This window comes from Elephas maximus, chromosome 10 (genome assembly GCF_024166365.1).
Source record: "Elephas maximus indicus isolate mEleMax1 chromosome 10, mEleMax1 primary haplotype, whole genome shotgun sequence".
Lineage (NCBI taxonomy): Eukaryota > Metazoa > Chordata > Mammalia > Proboscidea > Elephantidae > Elephas > Elephas maximus.
This window is the reverse complement of record NC_064828.1, coordinates 76,930,883-76,949,984: the sequence shown is the minus strand read 5'-3', so window position 1 is coordinate 76,949,984 and position 19,102 is coordinate 76,930,883.

The window sequence follows — 19,102 nt, the reverse complement described above, 5'->3', positions numbered from 1 at the left end:
GACTCACAGACCTCCAGCTGGGCAGGTTCTAAAGGATTATCTAGGGCAACCCTCTCAACTTCCAGAGGAGAAAAGTAAGACCCAGAGAGGTTAAGTGCCCTGTGGAAAGACAGAGCATGTAAGTAACAGAACTGAAATTCACACGCCTGTGTCCCAGAGCCAGCCTAGTTCCTTCCCGGTACTCATTGCCTCTCATTTCCATAACTCAGCTTCCTCTTACTTCAGCTCTCTCTCTCTCTTTTTTTTTTTTTTGGTTTACTTTTTTTTAATTAACTTTTATTGAGCTTCAAGTGAACGTTTACAAATCAAGTCAGTCTGTCACATGTAAGTTTACATACATCTTACTCTGTACTCCCACTTGCTCTCCCCCTAATGAGTCAGCCCTTCCAGTCTCTCCTTTCGTGACAATTTTGCCAGCTTCCCACTCTCTCTATCCTCCCATCCTCCTCCAGACATGAGATGCCAACACAATCTCAAGTGTCCACCTGATATAATTAGCTCACTCTTCATCAGCATCTCTCTCCCCCGCACTGTCCAGTTCCTTTCATGTCTGATGAGTTGTCTTCGGGGATGGTTCCTGTCCTGTGCCAACAGAAGGTCTGGGGACCATGGCCGCCAGGATTCCTCTAGTCTCAGTCAGACCCTTAAGTATGGTCTTTTTATGAGAATTTGGGGTCTGCATCCCACTGATCTCCTGCTCCCTCAGGGGTTCTCTGTTGTGCTCCCTGTCAGGGCAGTCATCGATTGTGGCCGGGCACCAACTAGTTCTTCTGGTCTCAGGATGATGTAGGTCTCTAGTTCATGTGGCCCTTTCTGTCTCTTGGGCTCTTAGTTGTCGTGTGACCTTGGTGTTCTTCATTCTCCTTTGCTCTCTCTCTTTTTTTTAATTTGGGAAACTTGTGGCTTTGTGAAATCGCAGTCTTCTCATGCTTTTAAAACTATTCTTACAGTTACGCAGCTCCAAATTTCTGAAGACTTAAAATAGTATTATGTGGGACTTAACGATGTGATAGAAGGCAAGATGTCACAAGTCCCGTTGCTGAACCTTAAGCTGCGTTACTTATTTTATAAATCTTCTTGCCGGTTGGTGCCCAAAAAAGGAGTGTCGCTTCCTGGTTTCCCATGGTGATTTTTAAAATTTTGCTCAAACAGTAGTATCCAGATGAGAGGGCAAACAAATCCAACATAACGGGGCTTGGTGATGACCAAGACTATGACAACCTGTGATGGACCCTGTGTCAGCCCAATATGTACCAAGCTCTCTGTCACAACAGCTGGGAGAGACAGACTGAATGGCTCCCTGCTCCAGCTGGGTTTCCGTTTTGATGTTAACCTGAACACAGCTGCTTGGCTTTATTTCTCTTCATTGATTTTCTGACATATTTCATCCTCCGCTAAACCAACCACCCTCAGAGGCATTCCAACTTCCTCTCTTCCCTCCATGAATCACCTAAAAGCACATTGGTGGTTTCCAATACTTCCTCAATGTCTTTCTAGATGTGCCTGGTGTAAACTTACTGTATTTCCTGGAAGAGGTTTGAAGATCCTCTCACTAGAGTTCAATTCCATTTCACAAACACTGTAGAGGTGATGGACAGTGTGATCGTAGATGCTGAAACTAGACTGCCTGGGTCCAGATCCCAGCTGATGCTCTGTGACTTCCAGTAAATTATATAACTTCTTTGTGCTCTGTTTTTTCATCTGAAAAATAAGGATGATAATATTGGGTTATTATGAGAATTAAATGAGTTAAGACATGGATGGGTTCTGGAGAAGTGCCTGATACACACTGAAGTACTCAATAAATTATTGACAGAACTTCTGCCTACCCCATGCCAGCCACTGCCAGGCTTTGGGACATAAAGATAAATAAAACACACATGATTTCAAGAGGCTTATTCAGAGGAAAACACAAAATATACGTAGAAAAGTAGCAGGACTGCATATTCTTATCATGAATATTTTTTAACACGATGTTGTTGTTGTTAGGTGCCATTGAGTTGATTGCAACTCATAGTGACCTTTACGTAAAACAGAAACTGCCCAGTCCTGCACCATCCTTACAATAGTTGCTATATTTGAGCCCAGTGTTGCAGCCACTTTGTCAATCCATCTTGTTGAGGGTCTTCCTCTTTTTTGCTGACCCTCTACTTTACCAAGCATGATGTCGTTCTCCAGAGACTGGTCCCTGCAGATAATACGTCCAAAGTACGTGAGATGAAGTCTCACCATCCTCGCTTCTAAGGAGCATTGTGGCTGTACTTCTTTCAAGACAGATTTGTCCATTCTTCTGGCAGTCTATGGTATATTTGATATTCTTTGCCAACACCATAATTCAAATATGTCAATTCTCCTTTGGTCTTCCTTAGTCATTGTCCAGCTTTCACATGCATATAAGGCAATTGAAAAGATCATGGCTTGGATTAGGCGCACCTTAGTCCTCAAAGTGACCTCTTTGCTTTTTAACATTTGAAAGAGATCTTTTGCAGCAGATTTGCCCAATGTAATGTATCTTTTGATTTCTTCACTGCTGCTTCCAAGGGTGTTGATTGTGGATCCAAGTAAAATGAAATCCTCTACTACTTCGATCTTTTCTCTGTTTATCATGATGTTGCTTTTTGGTCCAGTTGTAAGGATTTTTGTTTTCTTTATGTTGAGGTGTAATCCATACTGAAAGCTGTGGTCTTTGATCTTCATCAGTAAGTGCTTAAAGTCCTCTTCACTTTCAGAAGTAAGGTTGTGCCATCTGCATATTGCAGGTTGTTAATTAGTCTTCCTTCAATCCTGATGCCGCGCTCTTCTTCATATAGTCCAGCTTCTTGGATTATTTGTTCAGCATATAAAAAAAACAGCATATAGATTGAATAAATGTGGTGAGAGGGTATAAGCCCGACACACACCTTTCCTGATTTTAAACCATGCGGTATCCCCTTGTTCTGTTTGAATGACTGCCTCTTGGTCCACATAAGCATGATTAGGTATTCTGGAATTCCCTCTCTTCACAGTGTTATCCGTAATTTGTTATGATACACACATAGTTTGTTATGATCCACACCATTGAATGCCTTTGCATAGTCAATAAAACACAAATAAACATCTTTCTGGTATTCTCTGCTTTCAGCCAAGATTCATCTGACATCAACAATGATATCCCTCATTCTACATCCTCTTCTGAATACCCTGCTTGAATTTCTGGCAGTTCCCTGGTGATGTACTGCTGCAACCATTTTTTAATTATCTTCAGCATAATTTTACTTGCATGTGATATTAATGATATTGTTCATATTTTCCACATTCTGTTGGATCACCTTTCTTTGAAATGGGCATAAGTATGGATCTCTTCCAGTTGGTTGGCCTTGTAGCCGTCTTCCAAATTTCTTGGCATAGACGAGAGAGCCCTTCCAGCGTTGCATCAGTTCGTTTAAACATCTCAATTGGTATTCCATCAATTCCTGGAGCCTTGTTTTTCGCCAATGCCTTCAGTGCAGCTTGGACTCCTTCCTTCAGTACTATCGATTCTCAATAATATGGTACCTCCTGAAATGGTTGGATGCCTACCAATTCTTTAGCTACCCTACGTTCAAGAGCAAGTTTCAGTGTCTCTTCTGAAACTAGTACCTTGTCATTTTTGTGACCCATATGGAAACTCGTTGCTATAATATGACAACTAAAATCAGCATTTTCATCTAGAATTTGTTAAATGGGACCATTAATTAAACAAATGTTTATTGAGTACCTACTATGTTCTAGGCACTGTACTAGGCACTTAGAATATAAATCTGATACAGACAAGATATTAATATATTGTTCTTCACAGCCTCCCCTCCTCCTCCTCTGCTCTTCGTATTTCACTCAAGAATTTCTGTGATTGTCTACCTGGTTCCTGGGGCTTTGAGGAAAAGAGAAGAGTTGAAATTGAGAGGGGCTGACTAGAACTACATAACTGAGGTGGAAAGGGGGGTTACAGTAGAGATTTGAAGATTTGAGAAAGTTTGGAAGAAGAGGGGCTTTGGGGAGCAGGCGCTGTGATGAGTGAGATTTTGAGGAAATAGATGAGGGAAGAGGAACTTTAGAACTTTTGCTGGGCACTCTGCAACATATTTCCTCTTCCTGTGCCTCTTCTAGAGATTCAGTAAAGACTTAAATTGCTCTTTAGTGCTTTTGGATGTCAGACTGTTGCTTGTTTTGAATATGGTAGCATGCTGAGAGGGTATTCAGCTGCCAGGGAGATTTGTATCATTCTTCTCTGGAAGATCAGGACATCATGGAAGAAACCTCTATGATGTCGCCATCCCCTCAAACAACATAAAGCAGGAGCATTGCAGACCTGGGCCCCCTAAATCATCCTGTGGGGTTGCTTTCTTTCTCTCAGCTCCAGTCAGACTGTTACTTCTTTGGAATATTGGTATCATGCTATGGTAATCAGCTTCCAAGATGGCCCCCTCTGTAGTCTACATTCTCCTCTTTCCAGGCAGCTACATTTTCCATGTACCCTGGTTCAGGGACCTTATCCTTCCCTCGGAAACTCTGCCTTTCCCCACAAGAGGAGATCTCTTCTCCAGTCTTGCCAACTCAAAGCCTCAGAATTCAAGCCTTCTGCTAGTAGAGGTACCTCTGCTGAGCCATGTGACTCTAGAGAGTAGGGTGGCCACACAATGGGAATTTCCTTCAGTTCAGTCTGTTCACCAACCAGAGATATGATAGATTTACTTACCACTTTTCCCAAAAAGCCAGCAAATCACTCCAAGATGAGATTTGTTTTTTCTCGGCAACTACACAGTATAGTCTCATTTAAGGAAAGGAATCTCTTCTGGTTGGTTGGTTTGTTTAGTGCAGTGCCAGGAGTTCAGTTGATCATTCTCTCCATCAAGGGTCAGCTCCATGATTCCTCTCTTGTTTTGTTTTTTCCCCTTCCTCATCAACCCCACCTCCATGCATTTCCCCTCCCCACAAGCAACCACTGTAGGTTTTGCTGCAGGTCTTTGAGCAGCCCTGGATCCTTGTGAAATAGGTAGAGTTGTTTTGTTTTGCATTTTTAATTTATATAGAAATGGTGTATTACTCTAGATGCTATTCTGTTTCTTTTTTTTACTCTACTGATGTTCCTTGTGTTAATATAATTCACCCCTTTGAACCATCAGCTCTGACATAATTGTGTTAAGGAGCACTTGACTCTTTCCTGGGTCTGTTTACAAGTCTTAAAAGTAGCTATAATTGACATACTCCTCTACAGCGGGAGGGTAGTACCCTGGGTCTGATTAGATTGTTTTTTCATTCCACATCTCTCCACACATCTTTTGTGGAAAGGAGGATGGAGGATATTCCAGGTCACCCCGCGTAACCCAGACACTTTTAAAATGCACTGAAGTCGTGTTAAATGATGCAGTAAGAATGCAACTAGCCATGTTAAAAAATGTGAAGATTCTATAGGATAAATGACCTAGTTTCCTCAACAAATAAATGTCATTAGAAGAAGTGAGGGGGAAAGAGGGAAACAACAATCCATTAAAAGATACTTAACAGACATTAAAAGGAGCTCTGGTGGCTCAGTGGCTAAGTGCTCTGCTGCTAACTGAAAGGTTGGTGATTTGAAGAACCCACTCAGAGGTGCCTCAGGAGACAGGTGTGGCAATCTGCTTCCATAAAGATTACAGCCTAGAAAACCCTGAGGCAGTTCTACTTTGACACATGGGATTGTTATGAGTCAGAATTAACTTGACGACACCAACCTAGCAACAACAAAAGACATTAACTAAACACAACGTGTGAACTTTGTTTAGATCATGATGTACAAAAGCCAACTGTAAAAAGACATTAAAAAAATAATACGGGAATTTTAAACACAGATCAGCTATTAGATAAGATTAAGGAATTACTAATTTTGTTAGGTATGACAATTTTTTTGTGTGTGCCCTTGAGTTGATTCGACCCATAGAGACCCTAAGTGACAGAGTAGAACTGCCCCATGGGGTTTCCTAGGCTGTAATCTTTACAGAAGCAGACCGGCAGGTCTTTTCTCCCGCTGAGGAACTAGTGAATTTGAACCTTCAATCTTTCGGTTAGCAGTTGAGCACCTTAACCATTGCACCACCAGGGCTCCTTATAATAATGATATTATGTTTTTTTTTTTTGTTTTTTTTTTAAGTTCTTACCTATTAGAGCTTCATACTGAAGCTTGTACAGGTGAAATTCTATGATGCCTGGTATTTGCTTTAAAATACTCTAGTGCAGGGGTTGACCAACTTTTCCTGTAAAGGGCCACATAGTAAATATTTCAGGTTTTGAATCTTTGAGGGCCACATGGTCTCTGTTACAACTACTCAGCCTTGCTATTATGGCAGGAAAGCAGCTAAAGACAACACATAAATGAATGGGTATGGCTGCATTCCAATAAAACTTTATTTACAAAAACACATGGCAGGTTAGATTTGGTTCATGGGGTCATAGTTTGCCAATCCCAGCTTTAGTGCAAAAAAAGGAAAGGGGCAGAGGAAAAAGCCTGACAGAATGTTGATAATTGCTGAAGCTAGGTGACATATATGTGGTGGTTCACTACACTATTTTCTCTATTTTTGTTTATGTTTGACTATGTCTAAAATAAAAAAGTTATTTTCATAATGAAAAAGGAAAGAAAAATTTTAATTTCTGTAATTAAAAAAAAAAAAAGAGCATCGAAGAGATCTTTTTGCAAAGAAAAGAGAATGTTTGCCTTTGACTCACCTCCCTCACTTCCTTCACTTTTTATCTTTCCTCAGATCTGTTTCACACACCCACTCTACACACACACTTTCAGTCTGATATATTTTTTAATCAAAACGAACTTCTTAGACAGCCCCATATTGCTGAGGAATGCAGCAAAATCTGCAGCAAATTCATACGATGAGATCTCATATTATTTCCCAGGAGACTCAGACCCATGTCCTTTCAGAGCTTTATGCACTTGTGAACACTTTTCCTAAAATGGTGATTCCAGACCTGAGGGCTGAAGCACACCATCATCAGAAAAGCATTGTTGTTTTCTTATTTCTCGGCAGGAAATGGGAATATCCCGGGAAGGGTTAGAAAATTACCAGACAGCTCTGGCGAAGGGCTGGGAATATCTACTGAGAGTTGGAATCTGGTCAGAACATCTGCAGTTCAAATAAAGAAATGTTAAGCTATTCATCAGGCTTCATAAATTCTCTTAAAAGTGGATAATTATGAGGCAGAAAGAAGACAATGGGGAATGTTGTCAGAGGAAAGAATTACATACATACAGTTGAAATTGTCCTGAATGTGTAGGCTGAGCACATACGTCATTTCAAATGGAGGGCAGGCCTATTAAGGAGAGCATAGCCATTGACCTTTCTTTTCCAAGATCTTTCAGAGGGATGCCTGCACAAGCTGGTTCTAACCTACTGTTACAGATTGAATTATGTCCCCTAAAAATGTGTGTTGTAAATGCTAACCTCTATGCCTGTGGTGGAGCCCTGGTGGCGGGTCCTATTAGGTTGCTATGAGTTGGGATTGACTTGACAGCACCGGGTTTGGTTTTTTTTGGGATGCCTGTAGTTATAATCCCATTTGGGAATGGGTTGTCTTCGTTACATTAATGAGGCAGGATTAGTGTAGGGTGTGTCTTGAGTCAATTTCTTTTGAGATATAAAAGAGATTAAACAAACAAGCCAGGAGGCAGAGATGGGGGAAGATTGATGCCAAGCCACATGAAGATTGCCCAGGAGCAGAAGCACAGAAAAGACAAGGACATTTCCCCTGAGCCAACAGAGAGAGAAAGCCTTCTTCTATGGCCGGCACCCTGAATTTGGACTTTAGCCTCCTAAACTGTGAGAAAATAAATTTCTGTTTGTTAATGCCGCCCACTTGTGATAGTCCTATTACAGCAGCACTAGACAACTAAGACACCTACCTTCCCCCTGCAGGAGCTGGATGCTCTGCAACCGGTCTTCCATGAGCATCAGCTCCTGTGCTTCTGCCCCTATCTGGAAGAGTCTCTCTCTTTCCCATCACTTACTCAAATCCCATCCCTCATTTGAGTTCCAGCTCTTGTCAAGAGGAAGAAGCTTTTTTTCTGGCAACTCCAGCTCCTGGTAGCCTCTTCTTCTGATGCCTAGTACATTCTGACAGTAGCACCTGTTATCACTTAATTGTATAATTAATCTGTTACCACCTAGGGTAAGTAATGCTGGCTGCTGTAACAGATAAATGCCTATTTTCAGTGGTGTAACACAATAAGCATTATTTTCACTCATGTCACAATACACTGTGGATGTTCTTGGCTGGGTAGCATCCTACATGAATGATCATTTCAGGTCTCCCAAGCTATCTCCATCCTATGGCTCCATCTTCTTCTAGGTCCTTGGAATCCTTGTCATTTAATCAGTGGATGAGGAAAAAGCATAAGGAGGACACACCTGCTTCTTTTGCACAATATTATGTCCATGAGGTTCATTCATATTGTGACATGTAGCAATAGTTCATTCTTTTTCATTGCTGTATAAAATTCCATTTTATGTGTACACCACACAATTTATTTATCCATTGTACTAATGAAGAGCATTTAGGTTGTTGTCAGTTTTTAAATTATTATTAATAAACGTATTATAAACATGAACATGTCTTTTGATGCATATACATATTCACTTCTGTTGAATATGTATCTAGGGGTGGATACATAGAGATGTGTATGCAAAGCTTTAGTAGCTGTAGCCAAATTGTTCTCCAAAGTGGCTATACGAATTTACATGCCAACCAGCATTGCATGAGAGTTCCAGTTGCTCTACATCCTTGTCAACACTTGATATTGACTGTCTTTAGCATTTAGCCATTCTGGTGTTTAAGTGTAGTCCTATCTAATGGTTTTAATTTACATTTTCTTGATGGCTAATGTTACTGAGCATTTTTTCATAGGCTCGTTGGCCACTTTGGTATTCTTTTGAGAATTTCCTGTTCAAGTCTTCAGCCTACTTTTCTGTCGGGTAGTCTATTTTTTTCTTATTGATTTGAAGAAGCTCTTTATATAATCTGGATATGAATTCTTTGTCAGTTATATGCATTGCAATTATATTCTTACACTCTGTGGCTTGCCCTTTCACTTCCTCCGTAGTGTTTTTTGATAAAGAGAAGTTTTACATTTTATTGAAATCTGATTTATCAATCTTTTCTTTTATGGTTGGTCCTTTTTGTGTACTATTAAAGAAATATTTTCCTAACCCAAGGTCATGAAGATATTCTTCTGTCTCATCTTTGTTACCTTTTAGAAGTGACTGTGTTTTACCTTTCACATTTAGGTTCATGGTTTATCTGTACTTGATTTTTGTGTTTGGTGTGAGGTAAGGACCAAAGTTTATCTTTTTATCATTTGTGTATCCAAGGGATCAGCACCATGTATTGAAAAGACCATATTTTCCCCCACTGCATTGCACTGGCACTTTTGTTGCAAATTAGGTGAAAATTGCATGGGTCTATTTTGGGACTCTATTTTATTATTTTGGTCTATTTGTCTATCCTTTCATTGATACAACATAGCTTGAAATATTGTAGCTTAAAAATCAATAGTTTACTCCCTCCACTTTGTTCTTCCTCCAGATTGCCTTTGTTATTCTTGGCACTTTGCATTTCAGAATTTGCCTATCAGTTTTCTCTCTCTCTGTCTCACACACACACACACACAAACACACACATCTACTAGGATTTTGGGGGGATTGATTTCAGTCTATAGATAAATTTAGGAAGAATTAGCAATGTTACAATATTCTTTCAATCCATGAACATGGTATATACCTCTCTCTCTTCTTTAATTTCTGTTGGTAATGTTTTGTAGTTTTCTGTTATAGAAATCTTGTGCATTTTAGATACATTTACCTAGGTGATGGTTTTTGGTGTTATTGGTAACAGAACCAGAACCTTTCTTAAAATTTCATTTTGTAACTGTTTGTTGCTAATGTAAAGAAATACAGCTGATTTTTTGTATACTGACTTTGTGTCCCATGATCTCGCCACACATATTTCTTAACCATTTTGGCCTGGAAGTATTACGTATGACTCTCACTCACAGTTCGTTGGCCAGAACTCAGTTTTACAGCAATACCTAATGCAAGGAAGACAGGAAGTAGCATCTATCTGAGTGCCCAGGAAGAAGAGGAAAAAGCTTAAGCGAACATATGCAGATTCTTCTAGACTCTACATTGAGATTTAACATCCATATGTGTTACCCTGTCACTTTATTATACTGCAAGAGGCTATAAAGCTCTGCAGGTCTTAAGTCAGTGTTCAGCCAATTTATAACTCGAGGAGTCCTTTAGAATATTCTGACTTGAAAATACTATGTTAAAAGTTAAACTCTGTCAATTTGGATAATGATATAGCCCCAAAGTGATCATGAACATACATGCAAAACATTGCCTTAAAATCTCATGTGGGACCAATATCCTTTATGAATATAGATGCAAAAACCCTCAAGAAAATTCTAGCAAACCAAAGCCAACGACATATTAAAAGGATTATACACCATGATCAAATGGGGTTTATCCCAGGAATGCGAAGATGGTTCAACAAAAGAAAATCAATCTATGTAATACACCACATTAATAGAACAAAGGAAAAGAACCACCAGATCACCTCAATTGCTGCAGAAAATGCATTTGACAAAATCCAACACCCTTTTATGATAAACTAGAAACAGAAAGGAAATTCTTCAACATGATAAAGTGTATTTATGGAAACAAATAACTGACATCATACTCAAAGGTGAAAGACTAAAAGTTTGCCTGTAAAAGTAAGAACAAGGCAAGAATGCCTGCTTTTACTACTGCTATTCAACATTGTACTAGAGGTTTTAGCCAGAGAAATCAGGCAAGAAAAAGAAATAAAAGGCACCCAAACAGAAAATGAAGAGGTAAAACTATCTCTGTTTGCAGATGACATGATCCTATATATAGAAATTCCCAAAGAATCCACAAGAAAGCTACTGGAGCTAATAAGTGAATTCAACAAAGTGGCAAGGTACAAGATCAATACACAAAAGTCAGTTGTGTTTCTACACACCAGTGATGAGCAATCTAAAAGGAAATTCAGAAACCAATCCCATTTACAAAACGTCCAAAAGAATAAAATACCTAGGAATAAATTTAACCAGGGAGGTGAAAGACTTGTACACTGGAAACTATAAAACATTGCTGAAAGAAATTAAAGAAGATCTAAATAAATGGAAAGACAACTCATGTTCATGGATTGGAAGACTTAATATTGTTCAATATGTCAACACTACCCAAAGTGATCTACAGATTCAATGCAATCTGTATCGGAATTCCAACAGCCCTTTTTGCAGAAATGGAAAAACTATTTCTCAGATTCACATGGAACTGCAAGGGGCCCCAACAGCCAGAACAATCTTGAAAAAGAATAAAAGTAGGTGGACTCAGATTTCTCAATTTTAAAACCTACTATAAAGTTACAGTAATCAAAATAGTTTGGTACTGGTATAAGGAGAGACATAGAGACCAATGGAATAGAATTGAAAACACAGAAACAAGCCCACACATTTATGGCCAATTGATTTTCCACAAGGGCACCAAGTCCATTCAATGGGGAAAGAATAGTCTCTCCAATAGATGGTGCTGGGACACCTGGATGTGCATATACACAAGAATGAAGTTAGACCAATATCTCATACCACATACAAAAATTAACTCAAAATGGATCAATGACCGAAATACAAGAACTATATACAACTCTTAGAAGAAAACATTAGGGTAAAACTTCAAGACCTCGTTTTTTACAATGGATTCTTAGATATGACACCAAAGCATGAGCAACAAAAGAAAAAATGACAAATTTTTGTTAATCAACAGACTTTATCAAGAAAGCGAATAGATAATCTATAGTAAGGGAGAAAATATTTGGGAACCATATATCTGATAAGGGTTTAATATCCAGAATATGTAAAGAACTCCTATAACTCAACAACAAAAGGAAGAACAACACAATTTAAAAATGGGCAAAGGACTTGAAAAGCCATTTCTCCAAAGAAGATATACGAATGGGCAATAAGCAGGTGAAAAGATGTTTAACATCATTAAACCCAGTTGCGGTCAAGTTGATTCCAACTCATAGTTGATTCTGACTCATAGCAACCCTATAACTGCCCCATAGTGTTTCCAAGGAGCAGGTGGTGGATTTGAACTGCTGACCTTTTGGTTAGCAGCTATAGTACTTAACCACTTAGCCACCAGGGTTCCACTAGGGAAAGCAAGTCAAAACCACAATGAGATAGCATTTCACAACCATTAGGATGGCTATTATGAGAAAAACAGAAACAAGAAAGTGTTGTCAAGGAGATAGAGAAATTGAAACCCTCATGCATTGCTAGTGGAAATATAAAATGGTACAGCTGCTTTGGGAAACAGTTTGGTGATTACCCAAAAGTTGAACATATAGTTATCATATGACCCAAGAATTCTACTCCTAGGTCTATACCCAAGAGACTTGAAATAGGTATGTGTATACCAATGTTCATTGCAGCATTATTCACAATTGCAAAAAGGCAGAAACAAGCCAAGTGCCCATCAACAGATGAATGGAAAAGTAAAATGTGGTACATACATACAATGGAGTTTTATTCAGCCATAAAGTGAAATGAAATTTTGATACATGCTACATTGATGAACCTTGAAAATATTAGCTGAGTGAAATAAGTCAGACTCAAAAAGACAAATATTGTATGATCTCACTTATATGAAATATCTAGAACAGGCAAATAGAGGTTTATTAGTGGTTACTAGGGGCTTTTTTTTTAGGGGCTAGGAAAAGGAAAGGGAGTTACTGTTGAAAGGGTACTGTCATGGATTGAATTGTAGCCCTCAAAAATATGTGTCAACTTGGTTAGGCCATGATTCCCAGTATTGTGTAGTTGTCCTCCATTTCGTGATTGATGTAATTTTCCTATGTGTTGTAAGCCCTAATCTCTGCCTGTGGTTAATGAGGCAAGATTGGTTTATGTTAAAGAAGATTAGGGTGGGATGTAACACCCTTACTCAGGTCAGGTCCCTGATCCAATATAATGGAAGTTTCCCTGGGGTGTGGCCTGTAACACCTTTTATCTTACAAGAGAAAAAAAGGAAAGAGAAGTGAGCGGAGTTCGGGACCTCATACCACCACAAAAGCAGCAGCAGGAGCTGCTGGGGTCCGTGCACCTGAGAAGCTCCTCCACCAGGGGAATATTGATGACAAGAACCTTTCTCCAGAGCCTACAGAGAAAGAAAGCCTTCCCCTGGAGCGGAAGCCCTGAATTTGGACTTGTAGGCTACTAGACTGTGAAAGAGTAAATTTCTCTCTGTTCAAGGTATCCACTTGTGGTATCTCTGTTATAGCAGCACTAGCTGACTAAAACAGGTACTGAGTTTCTGTTTGGGCTGATGTAAAACTTCTGGAAATGGAGAATGGCGATGGTAGCATAACATGGTAAAAGTAATTGATGTCATTGAATTGTAACACTTAAAAACGGCTTGATGGCAAACGTTTTGTTATGTATGTATTTGGTACCGCAATAAAAAATTTTAAAAACCATCTAAATAACCAGCAGATCTCATCTTCAAAAAAAAAAAGACAAAAAAATCTTACAGCAGAATTCTGTTCCATGATGGACATAAAGATGATACAAATTATTCTTATGTTTCTATGGTTTTAGATTACCGTAGAAACAAAAACACACCGCACACCTCCTAAAGAACCTGCAGCCTGTACTCCCCACCACACACCTCACTGGTATAATGACCCAAAGCTGAAGTCACACGGAAGCAAGCTATAACCTGCCAAAGTCAGTTGCTTTATCTTTTGCATGACCTGGTTCAATTTTTGCCTTGTCATGTTCTCTTCTACTCATATGCTGTGATCTCATGTTTTGTTTAATTGTTGCTGTCAAACACAAGTGATTTTACTTCTCAATTAATCTAATTTGCCAGTAAAGTAGCACAGCAGCTAAGCCATTCAAGAGAATACAAGATGAGGTTAACTGCTTTCGTAGTGCTCGGAGGTGCTCTTGATTTATATTGTCCACAGAATATAATTTCATTCGTTCTGAGTACACATCTGGCAATGTCCAATTTAATAGGTTTTGAAGTTGCGTTGCTCCAGACACAATGTCTCCCCACTCCCAGGAACAGCCGAAGAGACATGCACATCTTCTTTGCATGTTCAGATTGCATTCTGTGAACAAAGGAGAAACTTGAGTGCGAATGGAGTGTTGCCCATTCTCTCGCCAGGCCACCATTTTTTTTTTTAAATTACACTTTGGGAAACCCTGGGAATGTAGTGGTTAAGTGCTACCGCAGCTAATAGAAAGGCTGGCAGTTTGAATCCACCAGACGCTCCTCGGAAACTCTATGGGGCATTTCTTCTCTGTCCTATAGGGTCGCTAGGAGCAGGAATCAACTCAGCGGCAACAGGTTTGGGTTTTTTGGTATCACACTTTGAGACTCAGTACAGTCCTGTGAAATCATAGGCCCTGAGTTCCCTTTACAGAGGAACCACATCTGGTCATGTTTGGTGGTCCCCTCCCTTCCCCACTCCCCCACCCCGCCCCAACCATGAAGTCTAGCACGCGGAGGAAGCCTAGGAAGTGTTTGTGGAATGAAGACAGGGCTCAGGTCATCTCTCAGCTCCACAGAACTTCATTCTCACTTTCTCTCACCCACCCCTCCTCTTTTCTTCTGACTGCTTTGGCAGATGTTTAGCTAATGAATTTCCTAACAGAAGCTCTTTTCACCTCTCACAGCCCCTCTCCCACCCCTCAGCCTAGAGGGCTTTTCCCTTAGGTGGCCTTTGTATTTTTGTTTTGCTTCAATATATTTCTAAGGTTTGGGGAGGTTTGTTTTATTCTCTGTGCCGCTAAATCATATCTGAGCCCTCATTGGTACCTTAAATTAAAATTCTAAGATCACAAATAGGGGATGGACTGAGCAGAAGGCCAATTGGCCTCCAAGGGCCCAAGAAAAGAAATCCTTATTGTAGCCTTCCTCCTCCTCCTCTGTCTGCTGTGGTTCTGGGTACATTCTGGTCAGAATTCTTGGTAGGTGTGTGCTGGAGTATGTGTGTTTTCTTCAGGAAAACCCTGATGGTGGATGTCATGGATTGAATTGTGCCCCCCAAAAATATCTGTCAGCTTGGCTAGGTCATGATTCCCAGTATTGTATGATTGTCTACCATTTGTCATCTGATGTGATTTTCCTAGTGTTGTAAATCCTACCAGTATGATGTTATGAGATGGATTACCCATTGCCGTTGAGTCAATTCCGACTCACAGCGACCCTATAGGACAGAGTAGAACTGCCCCATGTGGTTTCCAAGGAGCGCCTGGTGGATGTGAACTGCTGACCTTTTGGTTAGCTGCCATAATTCTTAACCACTATGCCACCAGGGTTTCCGTGAGATGGATTAGTGGCAGTTATATTGACAAGAACCACAAGATTAGGTAGTGTCTTAAGCCAATCTCTTTTGAGATATAAAAGAAAGAATTGAGCAGAGAGACATGGGGACCTCATACCGCCAAGAAAGTAGCACCAGGAGCAGAGCACGTCCTTTGGACCCAGGGTCCCTGCCCCTGAGAAGCTCCTCGACCAGGGAAGATTGATGACAAGGACCTTCCTCCAGGGCCAACAGAGAGAGAAAGCTTTCCCCTGGAGCCCATGCCCTGAATTTGAACTTGTAGACTACTAGACTGTGAGAAAATAAATTTCACTTTGTTAAAGCCATCCACTTGTAGTATTTCTGTTATAGCAGCACTAGATTACTAAGACAGTGGATAGGGCAACTTTGGAATAACAGGAAGGGTAGGGCTGGGATAGAATATTTCCATGATCTGTGCCTCACTTAGGATTGGACCCCAGTTGAAGAGAACACAAGGCTTATCTTTAAGAAATGCTTTTCTGATAAAGCATTGAGCTAGCAGTGAGATAATGTGTTACCACTTTTCTAGGTTTCATAGAATTTAAGAACCAAATCAAAAATAGTAAATAGTAAATCATTTGCTGAGCATTTACTATGTGCCAGAATTATTAAATTCTTACAAAAATTCTCTTTTATGATTGAAGGATTGACGCTTGCCCCACGTACCCCAGGGCGTAAGGATGGAGCTCGGGAAAAGGAGAGTTTTGCTCATCCAATCCAATGCTGTTTGGTTGCTTTTCATTTCTATAGAGGCAGTATAAGTAATAAGACCAAACACAGCATTTCAGGAGGTAAGTATTAGAATTTTAATTTAACACAGCTCTACTAAAGGCTAAAAACAAGGTATAACTGATTATCCCTATGTTCTGACCAGTTGAGTAATTTATCCCTGGGGCCACTGGAAAAAGCAGCCACAGTTCTTGGATCTTATGTGCTTGTGCTCTGGTGGCCTAAGTGCTAATGCCCAGGACACCTGGAAGTTTTGGGATGGGGTTTGGCTGGCAGAGCTTGTAAAACATTCTCAAAAGGCCCAGCAGGTGGCAGTGTTTCCTGCAGCCGGCAGAGCCCACCAGGGTCTGCACACTTTTGAAAGCCCAGGAAGAGAACAGAAGCCAAGGTTTGGGGAACATAAAGACTGTATCACCTGCCTGTGTCATACATTTTTCCTCATTTGTCCTTTTTTACATTCCACTTTTGCTTTTTTTTTTAAATTGTACTTTAGATGAAGGTTTACAGAACAAACTAGTTTCTCATCAAACAGTACACACATTGTCCTATGACTTTGGTTAACAACCCTATGACATGTCAACGCTCTCCCTTCTCAATGCTGGGTTCCCTATCACCAGCTTTCCTGTTCTCTCCAGACTTCCAGTCCCTTCCCCAGGGCTGGTGAGCCCTTTAGTCTTCTTTTGTTCCATGGGCCCGTTCAATCTTTGGCTGAAGGGTGAACCTCAGGAGTGACTTCATTACTGAGCTTAAAGGGTGTCCGGGGGTCATACTCTTGGGGTTTCTCCAGTCTCTGTCAGGCCAGCAAGTCTGGTCTTTCTTTTTGAGTTAGAATTTTGTTCTACATTTTTCTCCAGCTCTGTGCAGGACCTTCTATTGTGATCCCTGTCAGAGTACTCGCTGGTGGTAGCCGGGCACCATCTAGTTGTACTGGACTCAGTCTGGTGGAGGCCGTGGTAGATGCGGTCCATTAGCCCTTTGGGCTAATCTTTCCCTTGTATCTTTAGTTTTTTTTCATTCTTCCTTGCTCTGGAAGCGGTGAGACCAGTGGAGTGTCCTAGATGGCTGCTCACAGGCTTTTAAGACCCCAGAAGATACTATTTCACTCCCGCTATACCACTTGCCTTCAACTCAATTCCGAGTCGTAGCAACCCTACAGGAGCCTTGGTGGCACAGTGGTCAAAGTGCTTGGCTGCTAACTGAAACGTTAGCTGGACAAACCCATAAACTGTTCCATGAGAGAAAGATGTGGCATTCAGCTTCCATAAAGATTGCAGCCTTCCACATTTTAGTTTTTAAAATATTTTAGTAAAAATAAGCAGGGCTGACTCTACTGAAAATGTAGCAGTAGGAGCAGGTGCCTCCTTTTCCCTTATGTTATCAGCTGCCCTTGGCTGCCTAAGCCACTCCACTGTGATGCTCCCCACAAATCTGTCCTTTCAGAGACACCCCCAGGAGGATTATTTCCCGTCCGTAACGTCACCTCCCTGTCAGTTTGCTGCCCCACTTCCTGGAACCCAGCTCCATCTGTTCAGCTGTCATTCTCAGCTGTACTTCTGGAGGTACCAAGCGTTCTCCAGGGCCTGACCAGCGAGGCTGTGAGGGAGGCTGAGAGGAACATCTGCGAAATATTCTGATAGCCAAAGTAGTAACGAAAGGTGGTGAGCTGTTCGCTGGAAGACATTTCGAGACTGATGGAGGCTTTGCCAAGTCTGTGCCTGCATGTCACTGCAAGTTCAAGTATAAGCAGCAGTGAGAAGCATCTCCCCTCCCAACACCCAGCCTTCATATAAATATTTCTTCCTTCCATCTGCCACATAGCCTAAGTCCCTATATTGGAGATACACTCCTTTTGATTTTGAAGGTCAAGTTTTCAAAAATTTTCTATTAAAAATTTCAGTGTGTTGGGGCGCATCAAAATGGATACAAATATTTGGAAAGTAGAGGGGAGCTGGTTCAGGGAAACAGGTGATATGACAGAGTGCAGATAAACGTGGTAGGAAACCCTTTGGTAATTTTCCTAATAATAAGTGAAAACATCTTTTATGTAAAATTTACATTCATTTGAAAGCCCATTAGAAAGATAAATATTCCTAGAAATTTTGGTTTTAAAGCAAGCTACTTTAAATATCACCTCAAATTTTTGTCAGAGGAGTCTAGACAAGCAGGAGATGCTAGAAAATGTAAGGGAAACTTAGTAAGTTCAGCCTTTACTTTTTTTTTTTTTTAATTTTGTTGTTGGTATTGTTGAGAATATGCACAGCAAAACATACACCAATTCAACAGTTTCTGCATGTACCATTCAGTGACATTGATTCCATTCTTTGAGTTGTGCAATCATTCTCATCCTCCTTTTCCAAGTTGTTCCTTCTCTATTAACATAAACTCACTGCCCCTTAAGGCTCCTATCTAATCTTTCGAGTTGCTGTTGTCAATTTGATCCCATATAGATAGCTCTTTAAAAGAACATAATGCTCAAGACAGGCTTTTTTTAAAATTTTGATTGTGCTTTAAGTGAAAGTTTACAAATCAAGTCAGTCTCTCACACAAAAATTTACATACACCTTGCTATATACTCCTAGTTGCTCTCCCCCTAATGAGACAGCACACTCCTTTTCTCCACCCTCTATTTCTGTGTCCATTCAGCCAGCTTCTGCACCCCTCTGCCCTCTCATCTCCCCTCCAGACAGGGGCTGCCCACGTAGTCTCATGTGTCTGCTTGATCCAAGAAGCTCACTCCTCGCCAGTATTATTTTCTGTCCCATAGCCCAGTCCAATCCCTGTTTGAAGAGTTGGCTTTGGGAATGGTTCCTGTCTTGGGAAAACAGAATATCTCGGGACCATGACCTCCGGGGTCCTTCTAGTCTCAGTCAGACCATTAAGACAGGCATTTTTTTACAAGTTAAGCTAAACTACTGTTTGGTTTTAAGAGGAC